Source organism: Acipenser ruthenus, chromosome 27 (assembly GCF_902713425.1).
Source record: "Acipenser ruthenus chromosome 27, fAciRut3.2 maternal haplotype, whole genome shotgun sequence".
NCBI classification, from domain to species: domain Eukaryota; kingdom Metazoa; phylum Chordata; class Actinopteri; order Acipenseriformes; family Acipenseridae; genus Acipenser; species Acipenser ruthenus.
This window is the reverse complement of record NC_081215.1, coordinates 7,687,499-7,702,534: the sequence shown is the minus strand read 5'-3', so window position 1 is coordinate 7,702,534 and position 15,036 is coordinate 7,687,499. Positions and strand designations below refer to the sequence as shown.

Sequence of the window (15,036 nt, the reverse complement as noted above, 5' to 3'; positions counted from 1 at the left end):
CTTTTTCAAAGCCATGTCTGCACACCATTTGGTATTCAGCAGGGACCTGGGGTGGATCAATCAGTGGATCTGCATCAAAGGCTGATTCATTCGGAAGAAATATTTTCCTTAGCCTCTAACTGACAAAGCCGTCCCACTATTCCAGCAATTTGAGCCAGCACTCCCCAGCCCTGGTAGCTGGACTCACCCAGCTGTGAACGGGATGACCCGGTTATTCTCGTCTGAGTCAGACTTCCAGTGACTTTCACTTTCTTTGCGCTTCATTAACATTAAAACATCTTCCGAATCAGGCTTTTAACATGTGAGGAGTAGAGAAGAAACTGACATCAGTGTTGTGGTTTGATGGCCAAAAAGCAAATGAAAGTCCTGGTGATGGATCTTGAGTGATCTCTGGCTTGAAGCTAATACAGGCTGGAAATTCTCTTAATGTCTGGTTCATGACATGCATTTAAATCATAGTTGCGATCTTCTTTATTTGGTATCTTTTAAAAAGTTCAGTCAAAATCTAATAAAAAAAAACTTGACCCGTAAATATTTAGCTGAAACACAAACGTGTAAATGATAGCGTAGCTCCATGATATTATCGCATACTGTAATATTAAAAAAAAACATGAAGCCCATGTGTTGTACATTTAAAGTACTTGCCAAAGCAGAGCTTGCAGACGATTTTACAGCTAGTTTGCTTGTGTAAATTACCTGTAGATTTGTACATTGTCAGATACAAGTAAAAGTGGCTACTGGTTTGTGTTGCATGGTGTTTTATGAAATTAGCCACGTGTTTCTCCTGTGTGCAAATTGTTTAAACATTGCCCTTTAGTTTACAGCTGCTAGTTTACATGTTTATAAATCAATAATACCTGAGGTAGTCAGAGATTAAGGGTCAGTGATGATTATTGGCCAACAGATCCTGTAAGTCCGCATGTGGATGGTATTACTGTGTTGTATGTCAGTAATATATGGCATTGTATTTAGTTTTATATTCCTTAAACAAGTTATTTCTTACCTTGTGGTCCGTAAACATATTACAGACAGCTTGTGGTCTCAGGGTAATTGACCTATAATACTCAACAGTCATGGCCTTACCAAACGCAGTGGCACTACAATGCAATAGTTCAATGGGCTACAATGAAATGAGTCATTGGTTGAAATCTGTTCCAAATCCACAGGGCTGCCATTGCTGGTAACACTGCTGCAGTATGATCTCTTCAGGTTAATGGGATCCCAGTTGTATGTGTTCTGTTCTACAGAGGAATGGCTGTCTCTCCCCTAAACCAAGCCGCCCTAATGGGCCTCAATTTCTGAAAGAATACTATTTTTAGCATTTTAAAATGCATTGATTTAAACATTCTCTTCACCAGCGGACAACATGTTATAGAAAAACCACTTGCTTACCCTAAATTATGAAACACATGGCATAGAGGGTTTAAAAAAGCTATCATTACAGGACACAGACAAGCGCTATATTTAGATCTTGTTAACAAGATGACTGAGTTTAGTAAAAATATCCTGAATATTTATTTTTTGCCAAATTACCCTATTTTTTTATTATGAAAGTTTGTTGTTTTTAAATTGAATATTTTATACCATTTTATTTTTACAATGGAAAAATGACCTATTTTATTTTTGTAACAATTAGTGTGTGAATCACTCAGAAAACAATGATTTGTGTTTGTTTGAATTAACATTTCATCAATATGAATGAGTATGAAATCGCCTTGGTGCCCTTGGGTTGGATTTATGTTTTGCCTTTTTATCCCCTAGAACTACCTTGGTGCCCCTGAATTTTCACACCCAACGAAGGCAACATTGCCTTGCCCTTCATGTCCTGAACTTCATGCCCTGCTACGATAATAAAACAATGACTTGACAAGCATAGAAATACCAATTGAAGTATTTATACCAATATCTGTAGAAGTAAAAACAAATGGCTTGTTTGTTCAAGCAGATGCAGGAATGAGGAATCACCGATCAGTAAGAAGAGGTAGCTGACTGTCGCGCAGAGTAGCAAACAAGCATGTGAAGGATAGAAGATTAGCCTCATTTCAAACAATGACACTATTGCTATTTCCATAAACTCGAGAATAAAGAATACCAGGTTTCATCACATTGGATGGCCGCTTTATTCATGAAGTGTGAAGAAAAATAAATGAGTGAAAAAGCCTGCCTTTGATATTAAGGTTTATTTAATTAGTGCTATTGAAGGAAATCAATTCAGCTGCTCATAAATTAGGTTTTCTAAATTCGGGGTAAAAAACAGTCCAATGTACTGCCAGCAATCTAACCTTACTGTATAGGCCTAGTACTTGCAGAAAAGAAGTGATTCCGGTAAAAAAAAGAAAACACATGCTATGAAACTCTATGAAAGTAAAAACACAAGATGAAGCTCCGCTTTTGCTCATGCAGATGATACAGCTCTTTGCAACAGCAAAACCCGACCCTACCAAGCAGCTATAAACGTGTGATGAGGGCCATGCAGAGATACAACAGTCCCAGCTCAGCTGACTGTACATCGCAGTTCAAGTGGATGTTCTAGATGTGCCGCGGCTCACTGCAAACACAGTTAGTAAAGCTCTAAAGCCACCACTGCCAGTCTTGTATGCATTAAAGACTCAAGAAGGAGTGCTTGGTAACCTCAGGACTGGTATTCCCATGATATTCCCCAGGTGCAGCTACTGTATAGAGAATACACCACAAAGGTAATAGAGTACTGTAGTTATTCCATGAATAAGGATGGCCTAATCGAGGAGCCCAGGCGGGACTTCCTCTCCCCTGGGACAGCTACAGTCAGGGCTGCACAACAGCTGTTCACACGCACAATGTGCGCTGAAGGATTTGGTTGGGACCTGAAGTTTTTCTTCTAACTGTAATTTTTTTGGAAGCTGACAGAAACATTCCCGCATCAGCATCAGCTGCCGCGGCCGCAGCCCCCTCTCCCGCTGTCTTTACAGTTCACCATGCAACGTTATGCTGAAATATTCAGCTTTCATTAACAAAGCACTTGTTACTGTTTACCTGGTCTTTTGATTTGGTCCATGCTCTGTATGTTGTAAAAACAAAACGCTGTTCTTATGTACCCGCGGCTTTACCTTGCTCCATGCTGCCACGGAGATGGAAGACGTCATGGGAAATCATTTAAAATGAGTTTAGGGCTGGATTTAAATAAATAAGATAATATAAAAAGCACAGAGACCTGCTTGTTGATACAAGGCCACCGCACACACTAGACCGACCCGATAAGACACTGCCTCATTTATACCCCTCCTCTCCATTTCAAACGTATAAATAATGTTAACTGTGTAGATGTTAAAACAGCACATGCTGTAGTAATATTGTAGCAAGTCCTTGCAGGGCACAGTCAGTTACGCTCTTTTAAAAGAATGATGTTTGTTATACAATCGTAACAGTTCAAATCTAGAAATTGAACTGCAGAGTTATTTTTTTGCTCACCTAATCGATTCTCTGATCAGTTTTGAAGTGAAATAGAAATATTAAGCCTCACCTATACATTGTGTTAATTATAAATGTACAATACTCGGTTTGGTTCCATCATTGTCAGCTCAAGTTATAGTGCGTCATTTGTTTTGAGTCTGTGCCCTGAAGATTTAGGACACTGTGCTACCCCTGCTCAGTATTAAAGCTGCACAGTCCATGCTGCAGTGCAGAGACAGACTGCAGGCCTTGGAAGCTGTATGGAGTGTTTTTCATTGGTACAAACATTCCTTCACTGATTCAGTCTTTCCCCTCCTATTTCACTTTCTTGAGTTGAAAATCTCTGTTTGTTTATTTGACTTTTTCAGATTTTCAGATTTGTTTTAATGCACTGCACCTGATGTTGGTTCCTAGTACCTAATCACTTCCTGTTCTCTAGGTCACATTTACTCCAATGGACAAAACAAATCTGTTCTAAATGAAGGCCGCTAATATGTTCAGCACAGCATAAAAAGGGCAGTGATAATGTAGCTAATGTTATCCTTGGTTATCAGTCCTCTGAGAATGACTTTGGCTCAGGGTAGTGGGTTCAATCCCCAGCCAGGGATAGAACAGTTGAGACACATGACAAACTAACAGCCAGACTTCAGTACCACGGTGCCAGCCAAGACTGCATTCAGTCAGCATGACCCGTCTGCAAGGTGTTTAAACTGGCTCCACTGGCTTTGTTGGTGGGATACTTGATTCCCTTTTGAAACATGCTTTCTCTTTGAGCCAAACAACCCAGCTCCTACAAAAGCAGGAGGATGTTGGAAATGAATACAGTATATAAACTCATACAGGGCACTACATTATCTTTTAAAGGTTATACTGCAACTTGACACTAATAAATGCAGCATCATTTTGACAAACTGTACAATGGATGCAATCTTGAATCCTAGCACGACTCTGTGAGTCAGTACAATGCAGTAGAGTACATGCTCCTTGTTTGTTCAATTCTTTGCCTGTTTTCAGGCATTATGATAATTGCAATTATATTTACAGTACCGCTTAGAAAGCTTGAAAAAATGGAATGACCTGCAATATGTAACACACACTTGTGGCGGGCTCTCCCTCAGACAGCTAAATAAATAAATAAAGGCAAATAGCTGGGTAAGTCGATTTCAATGATGTGCAAAACAGCAGATCTGACAGAGTGAGGCGCTTGGTAGGAAAGTGCTTCTGAATCCATAAAAGCAGAACATCTGAAACTGCTTGGAGACTCGTCGAGTCAAACCCCTGTAGTCTTTGACATGGACCTGAAGGCTGCATCAAATCTTCATATTCATGTTCTGCTGCTTATTTGAGACACCTGTGGCTGGTGTCACACACCCTGCTTGGCACGGGACAAGGTCATCCAAGATGTTTTCATGGTGTACTAAATCAACATGGACTGGAAGAATGGGGGAAGACTTTTTCATTTGAAGACAGTTTTAAGATAACTTTAGCTAGTGCTATGTGTTCTTGGTAGACACTTTGTATTGTGGCATCTGTCATATTTGAGCTTAAAAATAATGTAGAAGAACAACAAGGAGCAATTGTTCATTTTTGGTGAGTATTATACACGTAGGGTGAGTATCTTTGGGTTCACAACGGTAAGATACATACCTCGATACATGGGCTGTGATAATATACGTATCACAATACAATTAATAAAACGTGAACAATTGTTTGCCTTTGTTATTGTGAACTTGCCAAATACATTCTTACATTTATTTGCTTTTTTTAAAGTAGTAATGTAAAACAGTACAAACAAATTTAATAAAATGCAGTATCAACTGAGATATTCCAGCTATCTTGATAATGCTTAAAGGTGTGCCACTATGAAACATTTTCATTGTATACAACATAATGTTTAGCATATTGTTTTGTTTATATGCAAAAGTTGCTTACTCCAGAAACATGCAATTCTTAAGCAATCTATTAACAAAATGTTGCCTTGTTTAATCTTCATTAATAATTAACATATTACTGAACATGACACATACATGCAAATAATCTGAGAGAAAGGATTCAACATGCTCATTGTAAACCAAGTGTGATACACCCTCAAAATCAAAACATTTACCAGAACAATGTTATAATGTTGCCTGGGGGAGTCCAAATAAGATGTATGCAGTTTAACTTCATATATATATATATATAGTTTATCTTCTTTGTACTTTATCAAAACCGTGTTGATAGTCCAGTTGGTTTACATTCTTCAGTGTTAGCTGTAGGGGCATCACATACTGTGAGCCCCCTTAAATTATAAGACATGCATTGCTCAATTAAGGGTTTCTTCATTAGCTATAGTGGAAGGTTTGCAATCTGCATTAATGTCTTGGCATCTTCTCAAGTGGGTGGAAAGACTGCTTACATTACCAGATCGCATGTAATAATATCAATCTCGTTTCTTTTTTGTGTTTAGGTAAAAACCAAAGTGATCCCTCGCAAGAGAAAGCACACTCTCAACTGGATTAGTGGCAGCCACTGTACACTTAGAAACATATTAGAAACCATTATATCGAAATAAAAAGATGAAACATGATATTACCATACTTAATCTGTTTTTATAGATCTGTGGTTTAAACGTTTAGAATACATTGTCATTGTCTTTCTGAGTCAGTGCGAGATCTACACTCCTGATGAAATTGTAAGTGTAGTTGCTGCTAATTGTACAATCAGCAGACTTCAGGAATGTAAAAAACATCTGCCCCTGAAAAAACAGGAAGTAAAATAGCTCTTGCTCCTTCTGCGCTTTATTTTTTAATAAGCTCTATAGCCTACATTCTGTGTCATTTTGTTCTGGTCAGAAATGACACTGGCACTTTAGCATAAAAAACTTTTCTAAATAAATCCGATTTGGTATGCATGATCTTTTCTCACTGATTCTAACTATGAGCCAGAATGGGAGGAAGAGTTTGCTTTCACTGAAAAAGGTGGTAACCCTCTGTGTCTCATCTGTAACAAATCACTTACACACTTTAGTCTGTACAAGGCGAGCATCCTCAAACGTCATTATGACACAAATCACAATACATTTTCAGCTGAATATCCTCCTGGATCAGACTTGAGGAAAAACAAGCTAGCCTCTTTAAAAGCCCACCTCATCAGTGAGCAGATGCTCCTTTTGGCGTTCAGTAAAGAAGCTGATGTAATGACTCACGCAAGTTTTATAGCTCGTGCCAAACGTCCTTATTCAGATGAATGAATCTTTTTATAAAATTGATGTGTTGGTGCTAGACTGGAGAATGCGTGTTTAAATGTTATATTGCAGTTCTAAAATGAATATTATATTTACACATCTAATACCTTTCAAATTTCATGTGCGTGTCTGGCGGCTCCATATGAAAATGTTGGTATGCGGCTGGTAGGGTCAGGAAGTTTGGCTAGGGTTTATTTGCATGTTTCAAAGCACTCTAACCTTGAGAACTCATTAACACGGATCATGTAACCTTCAGTTTCCCTTGTTCTGTTTAGTGTATCAGTTTGCTTGTTTTTTAACAGAAGGTCAGCAAATCAGCGTCGAGAAGGTGCTCATTATTCTCGTGTAGATGCTGTGATGCTGGGGATACTACAACAATCCAGCTGCTTTCACAGACCTGAGCACTTGGACTACCCAGTGTTACCGCAGAGGGAGTCACAGTAAAGGGGCTCATTTCAAGCATCCAACTGAACATTTAAAGGAGTGATAGTGTGGATGGATATCTGGAATTGCCAACAATTAACAAACTAATGTATGAAATTACAGGAGATATTGTTTCTATATAATGCATTAAGTTACAACAGAAATAATGTCGCCATATAGAGAATTATAGGTCTGATTTGACTATGATATAAAAATCGATGTTTTCTGTATTATGTCCATCACAGTGCTAAGATAATAACATCTACAGTACTTTAACAACTGCATATTGGTTTCATATTTAGTGTGGTTATCATAAACAAGCAAAGCATTTTGAATATTGAAGTATTTAAAGAAATAGGAGCATGCTGAAAAAAGCATGTGCAGCAGTATTCTGTATTCACAGGGTGCTAAAGGCTCAAATAAATGTTCAAAATTAAATAATCAAACGCCAAGCACTCACCAAATGTCAGCTATCAAGCTTGTATCTTTATTATTAAAAAAAAAAAAACATTTTCATAGAAATTGTAGAACAAGAGAATTCATGCTCATGCAGATGCGTTGCGGCCACTGGCCTTCGTCAGTGCATTACCATGAGCAAAAAAGATATTCATCACAAAGACTAGGGCATTGGGGGTTCAGTAATGATGTTACTAAAGCTATTAGGAGGTAGACATTGTCTTATTAAAGCCCAGGCTACCATTCCTTTAAAACTATTTTTCTCAACACACAGTAAATGGTTTATTAAAAGACCCCTGGCAGCCTGTATTACTGCTGCATACTTGTTGAATTATTTAGCAGACAAGGCTCGCTGTGTTGGATACTAACGCCTAATCGTTACCCCATCCAGCTGCAGCTGTGGGACTGAAACACACTTCTCACTTTAGCTCGAGTGCAACAGGGATTGGATAGAGATACACACGGTCCTTCTTATCGTTCCCTGGGGCTTTCAAATGAAGACACTGAAAAAAACTAGTCATTGAATTTTAGTTTATCTGAGTATTTCGAAATCCAGCACTATGCATTGTGTTTATTAGTTATGGATCACAACCAGCGCTCCAGATAAGGTTTGAGTAATTTACTCTCCAATTTAGACACTAAACAGCGGTAACGTAAAGGGGCTTACTGCGTGCTTTGTACACCTGCTGTATTCACTAACTAGTGGCAGGCACCTACAGATTGAGCACAGAGCCTTATATAAGGAGATCAAATCTGGCTTCTTGGAAAGTCATTTATAATACGTGTTTCAGAGAGCGTTGATAGGAAGCATGGACACTTTGCTAACATTGTTAATGCTTGTCATAGGTGATGCTGGTATTGGGATCAGACCCTGGCTGCTTACACCGTTGTTGGCCCCCAGAACGCTGACAGAGATTTGGTACAATACAGCTCACATGGCTACATGCTCTGTTATTCAGCGTACATTTGAAGTGTTAAAAAGTCACTTCAGATGTTTAGATCTGGTGGTGTGCTACAGTACAGCCCTGGGAAAGTGTGTACACTCATTCCTGCATGCTGCATTCTGTATAACATAGCTGTCAACAATGCACTACCAGGGAAAAGTGATGCAAACATTGATGATGACCCCCTTGCACAGGATGCCGAGGAGGCACACAACATGGCCAGTGGGAAAGTGGTGAGAGAACGTGTCATCCACAATTATTTTCAATGTAAGTACACATTATAATTCAATGTACAAGACAGACCAAACAAATAGAGGACATACCTTGCGTCATGCACTTAAATACCAATGGCATACATAAGCGTCGAGTTAGCAGGGGCAAGGGTCACTTAACCCCCCCCCCCACCAATCTATTGACAAGTCGGTGCCTGTCATGTCATATGTAACAATTTCGGCTATGTTAATATTTTCATATAGTCACCATGTACGTGTGATATTTAGGTAGGCTATGCTTAAAATAGCTTTAAAACATACAAAAGAAAAGTATAGAAACTGTAAGGGTCCAATAAATTAATGTACAGAGTTGAGGTGCAGTCATAAATACAAGCAATCACTTTAACATTAAAAAAGTGACGTTTCGCCAAACACTTTTTCAAATGCAAATAGTGAACTTTTAATTGACTGAGCGAGTGCTTTGCTTACTTAATATTACAAAATAATAAATCAGAGGGAGATCAAGATGAACAAACAAACATTTATTTGATTTGCAGAGTTAAACATCAATGTTCCATTAACAATTACTTTCTCCACCTTGACTGTCTCGCAGGACGTTGTGAGTCTTTGGGGCAAGACACCCCCCCTCCTCATACGGAGTCCCATTGAAGACTTAACTGGTGGAGATGGTGTGCAGGTGTCTGGACTGCGATTCATTGCGACAGTGTGTGTCTTCTTAGAAGTGGAGACAGTGTTGGCACCTGCAATGCAAGGACAACGATGCTCACCACTGTTAAGCATCTAATGGTCCTGTCCTGTTATTGCTGTGACTAATATACATGTACTGTAACATTTGCTTTTGGAATGTGTGGATTAAATAAACTACTACTTTATTTAATAAGCTATTCGTCTGCTTGTTATGTAATCTACACCATTTGACAGGGATATTGAATAAATTGCACTACCGTATTGTAGCTCATTGTGTACAATTATTCCTTGCCTGATAAAGAATATACAGTGGTCTAATCAATAGGGGTTAAACTTTTCAGTTTTTATTTTCCATCTCTCTACCACAATGCTGAAGTCCTGGTTTAAAGCCCAAGACAGATAGGCGCGGCACCGCTGGGCATTTTCACCAGAGGCTGTGTACCTGAATAGAATTTACATTTACATGGCCAGAAGTTTTGCATCACCTAGGAGAATATCAGGATGCAGACAATTAAAAAAAAAAAAAAAACGATATACCTAACTACAATAGTGGTACAGTATTTTATGTTCGAAATGTCACGTTTTAATTTTTGGAAAACTACAACGCGATATGTAATTTCAGTATGTCAGCGTAACATTATTAATTCTATGGGGCGTGATGAAAAACTTTTGGCCATAGCTGTAATGCCCCCCATATAATCTACTAAATACAAACACAGTTTTTTCTGTCATTTATATGCAGGTGTATGAAATGAGCAATCTGTGCTTATTAAAGAAACATACAATATGTTGTTGACAGCAAGTAGCCTAGTACTAAAGTGTTAGAAAATATATCCTTTTACAGTCAGTTATTTAGTAAAAATAGTGAACTACAGAAATAATATAAAAGGCAGGAAGGATGCTTATCCCTTTTATGAAATATGGGAGGGATCAAACACTTCAGGGTGCTTGGACACCTCCGTAGACAACAGTTTCATTCATGATTTTTCCTGGCAAGCACGTGTTGTCAGCACTTGGCTGTGATTGGTTAATCCAGTGACGATACTGCGCGGCAGCCAGAAAACATCGCTCTGGATTCGATTCGTCCCGGGTTGATCTGTCCAACACTATACGAAAGCAACAGCCTTGTTTTGTAATTAATACCTTTTTGAGTTTAATTATGAAACAGAATAGGCTCAAAATAAATTTAAAGGGACATCATGATCAAAAATAAAACCTGAAAAGTTCAAGCCCTAATTATAATCATGTCATGGGTTTGCAGGCATAACTAGTACAAATGCATACAATAGACTAGTTATTTTTCATATGTACATCATGCACTCAAACGTACAACTTCAGATTATGCTGACTGCACACAAAGAGACGTACCCTGGTTTGCTGGCTCCGCGGGGGTCCTGCTGGTGTCAATGCCCCCGTGGACACCCCCGACAAGCTGTTGCTGCAGAATGGCCACAATGACGGTCTCATACGAGGTGAGTTCCAGTTGTTGTGAGGGTCCACCTCCAGTGGCAGATGCTGCGGCACGATTGTGAGGGCATTTCTCTTTAGTTTTTCTCTTGGCATCTGTCCAGCGCTTTGTTCCAGGCTGTGCTCACAGACCCCAAGCGCATTTATTTTGTCCTTAATGTTTTGTCAGATGGCCCTCTTCATTGAAGTTAATGTTCCTGCTGGTTCAGCACCAAAAAGCCTTTCAGAATTCCCCACCACTTCTTCTGCTAATACATTTAGCTCCTGGTCTGTAAACTTTAGATTCCTCACTCTGTCCTCCTGGCTCCATTGTGACAAACTCAGAACCGTACTTACCTTTTCTTTAAAAACAATATGAACTAAGCTTATTAATTTCCGCTTATTGGATGTGGCCAACTACCCTGCGCGTTCTGAGAAAACGTCATTACTGCAGCAGTAATGGGCGAATGCAGGAGAAAGAAGCTTGGTGTGGAACTATTTTGGATTTCAGCCAGATGACAACAGCAATCTGGTTGAAGGCAGACATCCAAAATGTCAAAAGAGTTTTAAAGAAGTGAAAAACAAGGGAGGAAATGCCAGCAACTTATTGAAACAGATTGCCACTCCAATCTCTGCCAAAGTTTACTTTTTTCTTTAACTGTAGTTTCTTCAGGTCTTTTAGTTTAATTTTAAGTAAGTGAATCCCCAGTGCGTATTACTTATAAAAAAAGGCATAGCAAAAATAACAAATAAAACAGGAATGCGCTAGAAGCTGATCAAAAGGGAGTTCATTGATGCTTGTTTATTTCATCATTACAGTGCATTTGCTAGAAGCTGCAAAAATACACTGCAGACATGTGTCATTAAAACTCTACAGCATGTCAAAAATGTTAGCGATTTTGGATTTTGTTGTAATCCGTATTTTATGTGCATGTAATGTGATAGCTGTGAAAATCCTGTATTCTGAATTGCATGCATGAGCAGTAGAAAGACCAGGATGAACAGACTGCATTGCCAGCATATCAGTTTCCCTGCAGATAATAGGATCAATGTGACGTTTCACCTGCAGAGGAAAGCACAGGACCTTTAGAAGCATCTGAGTCACACTGCAAAAACACACCAATGCAGATGGCTGCAGGTTCAGCATGAAAGCAATAAAAAGTGCTAACAGTTTATTATAGTAGCCAGAATGGTTGTCTTTTGTATATTACTTTCTTTACAATATTTTTAACAACAAAACGAGCAAGATGGGCTGAATCCTCCTCTCGCTAGTAAAATGTCTTATGTTCTTATTTAAGGTGCACTGGGACGTTGCTTTGACAGACATTTGGCTCGAATAAGCTTAACAGAATTCTGTTCTAATAGCACGTAAGAGGAAGGCCTCTACATTAGTAGAGCGTTTGTTTTAGAAATGTAGCATTAAATATCATGTTTCATTTTTCACTTTTGAATTGCGAATGTTAGCAGCGTTTTTAGTACTATCAGAAGCAGTTTTTTATACACTGAACTCGTTTTATTAAATTATTTGGAAGTGGCGACTTTCAAAATATCTAACACTATAAATTTGTAAAATGAATGCATAGTGTTTAAAATTAAGGAATACAACGTTTACTTTGTAAAAGATTTGAACAGTATAGTGTCATGGAGGTGTTATGTTGTATGTGACTTTTTAAGACCATAAGAAATGCTACAAACAAGAGGAGGTCCATTTGGCCCATCTTGCTCATTTGGTTGTTTATTGATCCAAGCAAGAACCTCATCAAGCCATTTCTTGAAGTACCGTGTGAATCGGCTTCCACAGCAGTGATTCATTTTTTCATTCCTTGCTCACATTTCTAGGGCACTTCTAAGATACCCCTGTATGTAAAACATCTGGCCTAGTTATAAAAAGTCTGCTTCAAGGAAAGCAAGCATTCCACATGCTGTAGCATTATTAACTGTGTATTAGCCTCTTATGCACTTTGTAATTGCAAAAGAAGGAATTTGGCAGCAATTTAACATGTAATGGACATAAGATCCAAAGTATCATGATAGTATCGAATATCATGATAATGTGCATGGTATCGTATAGATGCTCCCTAACTGAGGAATCGCAGATCCTTATTGATCTCTTTGCTACAGCAATATAAAGTATCCCCTCTCCAAAATCAGAATATTGTATTTATTGTACAGATTTACATTCCAAAAATGTGCTTGACAGATAGCTAAACCTGTAGGTTTGGTTGAGGGAGACTAAGAAAGAATCCTATCGCTTATTCACCAGTCACAATCACGCATTACATTGCATGCTAATAGAGCACAAGAAGCTTGATAACATGGCACAGAAATATTTAACAAAGTGCAAAACCTTTGAGACCTAAAGGGAGTTCTGAAACAAAGAAACAGCAGGGACTGAAAAATGAGGAGTGGAACTCCAATAATCACATTGCACCAGACTGGTCTGATCAAACTGAACACACTGACTGAAACAGTAAGCAGCTCCAAAATACATATTCAAAATGTTTTTTATCATATTTGCAGTCATTCAGAATGGTTCTTAATGCAATTCCTCACAGATAAAACAGATAGAGATGGGATGTTGTTTTTTGCCACATGAACGTGTTTATCAATCAACAGAACTGTGAAAAAAGAATCGGACCCTTGTGGTACCCCACTCAGCACATCCATTTACACCTCTCACGATTCCTCTCGGCTTTCTGTTTTTTACATACATAAACTGAAACAGAAAGGAAACTCCACATTGTCTTTTCCTAGTGGGGGATTGGTATGTCTTGTCATCCTCTCTAGCCAATCAGTGATCTTCTTTCCCGTTGCTAACGGGAAAGAAGACTGCGGGCCGTGATGCAAGTACTTACTGTTCAATTTTGTGACTGAAGGTTTATTGCTGTTTTGCAAATCCTGTAGTGGCTGTTCAATTTTGTGAGTGAGCTTTTACTGTTATGCAAGCACTGTATGGTGTGTGTTATTATTGTTAGCTGCAACTCTTCACTTGTAATGAAACACAGCATAAAAACATTTTATTACAAATGGTGATAAAGAGGGAGTTGTAAGAACTTATGTTCTGGTTAACTATTTGTATGTTTTTTTGTTGTTTTTGAACAAATGAACATCCATCTTGAAAGCAAGTATATTTACGTGCAAAGTGTTTATATTTATGACCGCGCCGAAACCACGACTTTAATACACAGTGGCTGTGACTTCTCGATAAAAAAAATCACGATTTTCTTACAGCCTTAATCATAAGTGCTACTAATCTACATTAGCTGTAACAGCTTCAAAAAAGTCAAGTAGGTTACTTAAGCATGACCTCCCTCTTCTGAAGCCACACTGGATATTTTCTATAATATTGTTGCTGCATTAACAGTATTCAAGCTTAGCTCTTAATATTGCTTCCATCATTTTGCAAGTTGTGGAACTTAAACTAGGTCTATAATTACCTGGGTCTGTCTTATCCCCCTTTTAAAATAAGAGCTTCCAGTCTTCAGGGACCTCATGTGTTTCTACAGAACGGTTCATGACAGTAGCCACTGGTTGACTTATTTCTACCCTTGTGTCTTTAAGCACCCTTTATAAATCATATCTGGGCCCAGTGATTAGTTTTTTTCTAGCTCCTGTAGCTTATTTACAGTAATAGCTCCACTTCACAATAATGATGTTAAACTTACTAAACCAGACAAATGCAAAAGTATTGAAAGAAAATAAAGTGTTGGCTGAGGTCCCGAACCATAGTGAAAGAGGAATAAGCCGGATGCTGGAAGCTGCTTTAAATTAGAAGCTTCTGTGAGCAGGTCGTTTATTTTAATTAAGGAACTTCGTTTACTGTGCAGGTATTGAAATGAGTTTTGATTGTCTGCTTCCTTTGCTGCTGCATTCTATTGGCATATTAAACCGGCATTCTAAATGAGAACGTTGTGTATGTTTTCTGGGGGGCTGGCGGTGAGCCTGAGTTCTAGCTTTAGTTTTTTGCTGATATCTACACTAGGTGATATTTTAAATTAGAAACGTTTCCTCATTGAAACTATTTTAAAATGCTGCCAAACATCTGTCACTTTAAAGTCAACATGTTGATTAAATAATCAACTGTAAGCTGCCCAGAGCTGCGTTGAACTCCGAGGTGGCTACATAGTGAGTCTGCAGTGTGAAAAGAAGCGGTCGGCTGACGACACACGCTTTGGAGGACAGCGTGTGTTCG

General features: G+C 38.6%; 1 protein-coding gene and 1 long non-coding RNA gene across 2 annotated transcripts in view; both read right to left on the bottom strand.

The window, feature by feature from the left end:
- The window catches only part of LOC117432003 (beta-citrylglutamate synthase B-like), a 32,244-nt gene that overhangs the window by 12,840 nt on the left and 4,368 nt on the right, over window positions 1–15,036 (bottom strand). The gene's annotated exons all lie outside the window — the stretch shown is intronic.
- Window positions 9,220–12,421, bottom strand: LOC131701849 (uncharacterized). The gene is made up of 2 exons (XR_009309061.1): window positions 10,767–12,421; window positions 9,220–9,451 (listed from the first exon to the last, which is right to left on the bottom strand). It is a non-coding gene; the product is annotated as an uncharacterized LOC131701849 (long non-coding RNA).